The 8,906-nt window shown below is 45.1% G+C and overlaps 1 pseudogene across 1 annotated transcript; it reads left to right on the top strand.

Annotated features, from left to right (window-relative positions):
• Window positions 1-7,520: 7,520 nt before the first annotated feature.
• LOC308536273 (olfactory receptor 13H1-like) lies at window positions 7,521-8,676 on the top strand (annotated as a pseudogene). The gene is made up of 2 exons: window positions 7,521-7,922; window positions 8,193-8,676. The product of its transcript is annotated as an olfactory receptor 13H1-like (transcript).
• The last annotated feature ends 230 nt before the right edge of the window (window positions 8,677-8,906 follow it).

Genomic DNA, 8,906 nt, shown 5'->3' with positions numbered 1-8,906 from the left:
CTGTTTCACCACTTTTCATAGAAACCACCATGCACATGTTATGAAAGAAATGATGCTTACAGAAGACTGGAGAAAAACCAAGCAATGCCCAGAGAAATGGAGTTACACCATTTATGTGCCAGTGGGACCAGAGGGAGATGTTTCTCAAATTTCTGGGCAAAACCATGGAGGAAGCTTTCCCTACTTATATCTTCCTACCCCTTTTGTCTCCCAAATAAGGGTTATTCCAGACCTTATGTCAGGTGACTAGCCTACAAGGTCAGACAGCCAAGTTTATCTTCCCTATTATTCAAGCAGCTAGACAGCAAAGTTAATTTACAGAGTAAGGGGCCATCTAAAAATAACAGAGTTGACTCACAGAATAAGGGATCATCTAATAGCAGGGAATTTCAAACAGTAGTTTTTTACAAAAATAGGGGTTAGCCTTCTCATACACACCACACACATGCTTCCTCCTCCCCATCATCTCAGTATAGTGATATCAATCAGCATTTAGGCTATGATTGCTATGTGAATACTTACAAATGCATTTCACAGGCATTCCTTAGCAATCTTACATTCAAGTGTACATGAAGAAAATTGTCCAAACCTGCGTGAGTATTTAACCATGCCAGATTTGACCTAGAGTTGAAAATTTCTGTTTAACCTTAGGTGATATATGAAAGTGTCATTAATTAAAACCCTTTTGAGTGCCAGCATCCCTAACTCCTGGCTCTGCACCATCACCTGACTTTTAGACCCTCTCTCAACTTCAGTGGAAACATTCTTTTCATCAGTGCAACTCTATCACCACCGTGCATCTAAGAACACTAATCATGGTAGAGAACTCCTGAGTTGTACATCATCATCATGTCTGATCCCCAGTAACTATGATATCATGCCTGACTCCTGACCACAGGGCTGTCCAGTTTGGTTTACATTCAGCCACCTCTCTGTCCCTCGGGAACATGTTGAACATTCAACATTCATGGGAAACATGTCTGAGGTCTGTCTCCACCTTGGCACCAGGGAAGAGACAAAGAGAATTCACTGGCCTAGACGACTGATGCTCAACCTGCTGGTGCTGATATGAGGCAACTGTGTTCCAGTGTAAATGCCCTGCTGGGGTGGGTGGGGAAATGCTGGGCTTTTTCCTGAATGAACACCTGTATTTACAGACCAGTTAGTTACACATGTATTTTCTCGATATTCCTCCAAACAACGAGTGTGGAGAGCGGCTACAGTGTTTGGACAGGTTCAAGCCTCGGACTAATGAGAGGTCAACAGTCCTCTCATTGCCACGTGCACGTCCCAGCTTGGAGGGCAAAGCCCTCCCAGCACAATTATAGCCAACAGCTATAGTTGTAAGCTTGAACCTATGGTCCGAACACGTGGCCCCACGTGCCTGAGTGATGTGGGCTTGATAGAGTTCAGGTGCATGTAGTTGACTAGGGTCAAAACCCACAAGGATGTTGTAAACATCTTGACCACGCCCTGACTTTGCCTCGTGGAATCTGCTATAAAATAAAGACTCAGCTTGTAGTCTGTGGCGCTATCGGTAGCTCTCCGTCGGAGAGGCTCTCCATCAGAGAGGACAGTGTCCTACCCAGACCCAGCCTTCTTTTCTTATCTGTCTTTTCTCAATCCTTCATCGCCCCCTCTCAGGGTCACTGAACCTGGCTGAGCTGGCGTGGCACATAAGGTGCCCTGGGGCTGAGTATGCCATGGCCTTGCTGGCTCGCCACAAATGAGGTGAGATAACTAGTATTTGTCCCATGTCAAGGAGGAAAAAATTCTAAAGCTGAGATTAAGTATCACAGCTCATCTCAAATCACACAGCCAGGAAGGGGTGGAGTTGAGCTTGAAACTCCAGCTCCAGTCTACCCCTCAGTCAAGTCTTGCTCTCAGTTTCTATTCTAAGCAGACTGATGTTCGATTCTTGTGTACCTCAAGGGTCCGTGTTTGGTCCCTTATTAGTCTGTAACTCTTGCATAGACTCTGGCACAGGAGAGAGGCATAGTAAATGATGGTAATGGTCTAATAATTCTGGTGTCTGAACAAGAATCACTCATTCCTCAAAGGATCTGAAATGCAGCTTTGGACAAGGAGTGCAGAAGTCCCAGGTGTTGGGCTGTGAGGTTGCAGCATGAACTTGTTATTTGTTGTCACTCTTTGGCACAAAGGGTCAATCTGTTTGTTCCATCAAGGCCACGTTTATAATTGAGGCTGCCGTTAGAGGCTACTCACAACTTCAGTAATGTGGTTGGCATACACCTCTAATTATTTTCCCCGAGGTTTTTCTTGCCAAGATCAATTTGTATTTTCTAAGACTCTGTCTCTCTCTGGTTAATAAGGGCAACAGAGGTAACCCCCAAGTAAGCTCTCTCCTCTCCATATTGACTGTGGATTGGAAAATTGTGATTATTTTCCTGAGTTACATTGTGAACCACAGGACTCTGGGAGGTGTCTGTCTCCTCCTAGAGCAGCCGTGGGCAAACTACGGCCCGCGTGCCGGATCCGGCCCGTTTGAAATGAATAAAACTAAAAAAAAAAAAAAGACCGCACCCTTTTATGTAATGATGTTTACTTTGAATTTATATTAGTTCACACAAACACTCCATCCATGCTTTTGTTCTGGCCCTCCGGTCCAGTTTAAGAACCCACTGTGGCCCTCGAGTCAAAAAGTTTGCCCACCCCTGTCATAGAGTGTTAGTCTAGATGTATGGTTGGCCTTTGTGTGTCCTTAGCAAGAAGACTGGACTTTCTTATTTTAAAATATTTTTAAACTTGATTGCAGAGAGAAAGAGAGAGGGAGTAAGAGATAGAAACATCGATGATAAGAGAGAATCATTGATTGGCAGCCTCCTGCACACCCCACACTGGGGATCGAGCCTGCAACCTGGCCATGTGCCCTGACCGGGAATTGAACTGTGACCTCCTGGTTCATAAATCTAGACACAACCACTGAGCCACACTGGCTGGGCAGAAGGCTGGACTTTCCTATTACCTATCCTGACATCACTGCAATCCTGAACTGTGGGCAATGGATAGAAGCTGAAGGCTGTAGGGCAGCGGTTCTCAACCTGTGGGTCGCGACCCCTTTGGCGGTCAAATGACCCTTTCACAGGGGTCGCCTAAGACCATCCTGCATATCAGATATGTACATTACGATTCATAACAGTAGCAACATGACAGTGATGAAGTAGCAACGAAAATAATTTTATGGTTGGGTCACAACATGAGGAACTGTATTTAAAGGGCCAGAAGGTTGAGAACCACTGCTGGGTAACTGAGGACTCTGAAGTCCTTGGCAAGCTTGTGCCTAGAGGGATGTCCTTTGCACCTGCCCCAGGTGGACCTCAGAATCTGGGGACTGACTAGTCAGGAAATGTTGATAGTTATAGAAAAGAAGTGACATTTAGCCTACACCCTGGGGAAAGAAGAAGTATTCATCTCTGCTCACGTGTTCATTCACATTGCCTACTTTTCAGAAGTACAAGGGAATTACCTACCAAGCACTCAGTCCCTGAAAAAGTTACCAGGGGATAATCCATTGCCTATTGGTATGTACAGCCCTTAGATCCTTAAGGTTATTTTATTTTAATACCTTACTATGGAGCCCTTCAAGTCACTAATGATTAGGTCTGCTGGCCTCTGTGTGAAGGAAAGCACTCACTGAGCAGTGACCATAGTTCTTTATATCCTCCAGCTGAAATAGAAGTCAACATTTTAGGTGAGTGAGAACATCATGGTTGAAATCAGGCAAATGTGTTATGACTTGACAAGAGAAGGGCTACAAAAATACCATTATGTTCATACCAAAGCATTTTTAATCTCAAGAAAACAAAATTTGGCTCAAAGTGAGAGCAGGAAGGGGTCCTCTTTTTCATTTTCTCCGCCACCATCACTGAGAATGTGGGCCCCTGTAGGCAAGGAGGCCTGGCTACTGAGCTGGGAGAAGCCTGGCTGATTTGAGCCAGCTGCTCAGCCCCTCTCACAGATACAATTTAGTCATGATTCCATCCTATGCCTGCGGGGCTGGGATGCCACTTTTAGAAATACATGCCACCTATGGAGTTCTCATGGAACATATCAGGATCTTTTCCTTGGGGATGATGTTGCCAAATGTCTCAATGATACAGGACATGTTTGAGTGAAGAGGCTACTTTCTTTAGTCCTCCAGATGGAGTCCCCACAACAGAAGATTCAGTGTGCTCACAGAGCCACAACTGCATAAGGTTGAAGTTGGCCTGATGGCAATAAGAAGTGACCAGCTAGCCCGGCTGGTGTGGCTCAGTGTCAACCTATGAACCAGGAGGTCACAGTTCGCTTCCCAGTCAGAGCACATGCCCGGGTTGTGGGCTCGAACCCCAGTGTGGGGCGTGCAGGAGGCAGCCAGTCAATAATTCTCTCTCATCATTGATGTTTCTCTCTTTCCCTCCCCCTTCCTCTCTGAAATCAATAAAAATATATTAAAAGAAAAGAAGTGACCACCTTCCAAAATAACTAGCCTGTTTTGTGCCTTACAACATGGCAGCACCATCTTCCCCAGGAGCTCGCTGTGAAACAAGCCCCATCAGTGCCTTTTGAAAGATTGTGTGGTCTTAGTGCCTGTTCTTCAAGTCCATGTGCGCACACCGCGGAGGGTAAATAAAGCTTTCTCAAGGAAAATGCAGGCAGAGATATTTAAAATTGTGAATATTTACAGTAAGCCAGAAATAAAAGCTTTACAACTATCTAAACTTATAAAAAATTTCAAATGCTAGCTTAAAAATGTGTGTGTGTGTGTGTGTGTGTGTGTGTGCGTGCGACATAGTTTCACAAAACTCTTGGAGGGAAGTGACAAAACTACTTGAAGTCTAGTGAGGTTGCGGATAGAACCTTGGGCCTGGCCTTCAGCCCTCTCACTTGTCCCCTCTGAGAGTGGAGCACAGCAAATAGATATGACAGTCCATTCCATAGTGCCTCACAGGAAAGTGAATTCCCTCCCCTCTCCCCATCTGTGAGTTCCTCACTGCTGGATCCAAGGAGCAAAGATGGAAACTGCTTCTAGGACATCTCAGTATTTTTAGAATCTAATGCCATGAAAGCATGAAAGCTTCATGTGGGAAATGAAACTGAGAAATGTGAAAAGCTGGAGTCACATGACAGAAATGTGGCTTAACAGCCCTGCGGAACAGCAAGGAGGGCTCATTTCCTTTACAAGACCTGGCTGTCTGAAGACTTGGGTACAGAAGAGGGGTAGGGGGCAGGCTGGTTTCTCTAGGACTCAGGCGAATACTCTTCTCTCTCATTCTGACTTTGGGACCTTACAATTATTAAACATCTGAAAAGTTGTCTATGTCTGTTTCTTCTCTCATTTTTGCTTCTGAACAAAAGTTGAAAGCCACCAGGAAATGAGCAAGCTGTACGTGAAGCCAGTGGTTCTCAAACTTTAGAGGCACCAGAACCACCTCCCCCCCGCCGCCCCCCGTGCACGTCTCTACTCCCCAAATTCTAGGCTCTACCCTCAGAGTTTCTGACTCAGTAGGCCTGGGGTGAGACGCGAGAGTCTGAAACTCTACCAAGTCCCAGAAGATGCTGATACTGCTGGTCCATAGACCCGATGTAGAGAAGATCTGCTCTAACCACATGCATCTGTCTGTGGTAACTGAGTTGAGCCAGTTATGAACAGAGTTAGCTCTTTCAACTTTGGTGCCTCCCTCTGTCTACCCCTCCTCATCCGAACTTGAGATGGTCAGATTTTCTCAATCCATGGATGGTCAGCAGAGACTGATGTATTGGCCTTTGTCTCTGCTCTCTTCCCTCCTCATCTCTGACTTGCTGTAGAAGGAACTGACTGGCTAGTTCTCACTCATTCTTAATGTCTTTGCTGAGATGTCACTTCTTTCCTGATCAGAATTGGGAAAAATCATAGTCAAAAGCACCCTTCCTGGGTGTTTTGTAGGACCTTGAACCTCCCCCAATATACTACAGATCAAAGTGTATTATAATAACTAGCCTGCTTCCGTTTCTGTCACTCCCATCAGATAGGGAACCCCTTGAGGGCAGAGACTGTGTCCGGGAGGTTGTTAGTAGTAAATCTTGGTGTAAGGTGATAAATTCCTGGACTCTAAAAACATCAGAATAAAGAAGAATGGATAGATATGAGAGATATTGTAAAGGAATATTCTTCTCAGTGCCCATTCCACAACAGGTGTCCGTAAATGCTTATTCAATTAAATGGACATATTAACGGGGATTTTTGACTGATGAGATATGGAGGGTAAGTTACAGAAGGGAGCTAACATTTGGTGAGCACCTACTATGTGCCAGACACTAATAAATAGCAAAGTTGAAAATGGCATTGACTGAGAGGGGAGTAGGGCATATGAATGAGCTTGACATTGGTGAAGTGATATTTAAGGTGATGGCAAATGCCCAGATGGAGGTGCACATCTGGAGATTTATTGATTATAAATTACAGTACAGTAGTTAGGAGCACAGTCAAAAGCACAGACATGAGAATCAGATACATGCCAGTAGTCACACCAAGATCTCAGATCTCATCATTCTAGTGCAGCCGTGGGCAAACTAGGGCCCGCGGGCTGGATCCGGCCCATTTGAAATGAATAAAACTAAAAAAAAAAAAAAAAAGACCGTACCCTTTTATGTAATGATGTTTACTTTGAATTTATATTAGTTCACACAAACACTCCATCCATGCTTTTGTTCCGGCCCTCCGGTCTAGTTTAAGAACCCATTGTGGCCCTTGAGTCAAAAAGTTTGCCCACCCCTGTTCTAGTGCAAGGGAGGTCAGTCTAGACATTGCCAACCAAAGAGAATACTTGCAACCAAGACCAGACAGCACTGGCCAGGCCTGCTAGTCCCACCCACCTGTTCACAGGCCCCTGAGAATCAGAAAGGAACAAAGAGGCACCCAGCAAGGTAGTCCTTAGGGTCCCTCCCTTGGATACCCCCTGACCTTCCAACCTTCACTTTCTTTCTTCTCTACCTTGAAGAGTAATAATTTGCTGGTTGAAGATGTGGGAGAAAACCATTGCAGGTCTTTCAGACCCAGCCTCTGGGTGAGAAGGGGCACAAGATCTTGAGTAGTGAGCTTAAGTGGGTAAAACAAAATTGTCCCAAGGACCTTTTCCTGTGCCACCACACTGTCATCCTTCTGCCCTTGAATGACGAGGCAGTTGCTTTCCACCTGTGGTCAGGTCCCATTTAGCTTGAAGGGAAATCTCATAGGAGGCTTGGTCAGGAGGCTTGGTGGATCCTCTGCTCTCTCTTCCTCAAATATTGTGTTCACACAAGTCCAGGAGTTCTAATCCTTTTTGCTAGAGGACTACCTTTTTATTTTCCAGCAGAGGAATGCAGGGATGAGGGTGGGCTGCTGAAGCTGCTGGTGGCTCAAAGGCTGAAAACCTCAGAGATGAGCGTGTGTCAAGGGCTGGCACAGTTTAATCAACCCGATGGTATAATCAATGCATTCCTTGTGGACAAGGATCTGATTGGTTTGCTTTCTCTCCCACCTGGAGTTGAGGACAGAGAAAATGAATTACCAGGAAATTACAAACCACGCCAAAGTGAATGAATTCATTCTTGTGGGACTGTCCAAACACCCCACATCCCAGAGTGTTCTCTTCTGGGCACTGATGTTTCTCTACATAGTAACTTTGGGAGGAAACTGCACGATCATTTTCCTGATAGGAGTCAATTCTCAGCTCCATAACTTGTCTTTATTGGATCTCCTCTTTTCCACCAGTGCTGTGCCACTGACCATGGCGAACTCTCTGCAGAACTTTCCCACCATCTCTTACAGTTCTTGTTTTGCCCAGCTCACCATCCAAGCCTTCTTGGCACTGGCTGAGTGTTTCCTTCTTGCCATTATGGCTTATGACAGATTTGAGACTATCTCAGACCCACTTAGGTACAACCAGGTCATGCCTTCTCAAGTATGCCTTTTTTATTTATCCTCACCCGAGGGTAGTTTTCCATTGATTTTTTTTTTTTTAGAGGGAGTGGAAGAAAGAGGGAAAGACAGAAAGAAATATCGATGTGAGAGAAACACATGGATTGGTTGCCTCCTACATGCACCCTGACCAGAGCCCAGAAGGGGGAGGAGCCTGCAACTGAGGTACATGCCCTTGACCAGAATAGAACCCGGGACCCTTCGGTTCCTAGGCCAATGCTCTGTCCACTGAACCAAACCAGCTAGGGCTCAAGTATGCCTTTTAATGGCGTTGTTTGTATGGGTGACAGCCTTTCTGCTAACTGCTATGCCCATTCTGCTCTTCCCCATAAGTTTCTGCAGGCATAATTCTGTCAATCACTTCTCCTGTGAAGGTCAAGCCATCTTTAAATTGTTCTGTTTCAACACCATTTCCCTAGAGGTTATGATGATGGTGTGCGCTGTCATTTCAATGCCAGTGCCTTTCGCTTTCATCCTTATCTCTTTGTATTCTCAGGGATGTCTTAAGATTCCTTTTCTACATGTGGCTCTCACCTGGTCATGTTCACCACTTACTTTAGGACATTAATATATATATTTATATGAGACCCTAGACCAAATGGTCTCAAGATGGATGCAAAAGTGTCTCTATAGTTTATGCAGCGGTGACTCCCATGCTAAGTCCCCTCGCCTACACCATGAGAAATAAGGATGTGAAAGTTGCTTTCAGGAGAATAACTTGTGGGGCCAAGTCCTGATTCCTCGATCACACAACAGCACCAGGGTTTTAGCCACCCTGGCAACTTTACATTTGTGATTGACACTTCTAAAATGGGAAACGTTTTTGCAAAGCAACTGAATAATGGAAGAAACTGTGCGAGAACAGAGATTTGATGGCAAGCAAAATACAAAACTGCAGCATGTCACATGCATCTCAAATAAAAATAAAATGCAAGTTACACACGAGGAGCAAGGCTTGCAACATACA

This window comes from Myotis nattereri (assembly GCF_964212035.1).
Source record: "Myotis nattereri genome assembly, chromosome: X".
NCBI lineage: Eukaryota > Metazoa > Chordata > Mammalia > Chiroptera > Vespertilionidae > Myotis > Myotis nattereri.
This window is presented reverse-complemented; position numbering and strand designations above follow the sequence as displayed.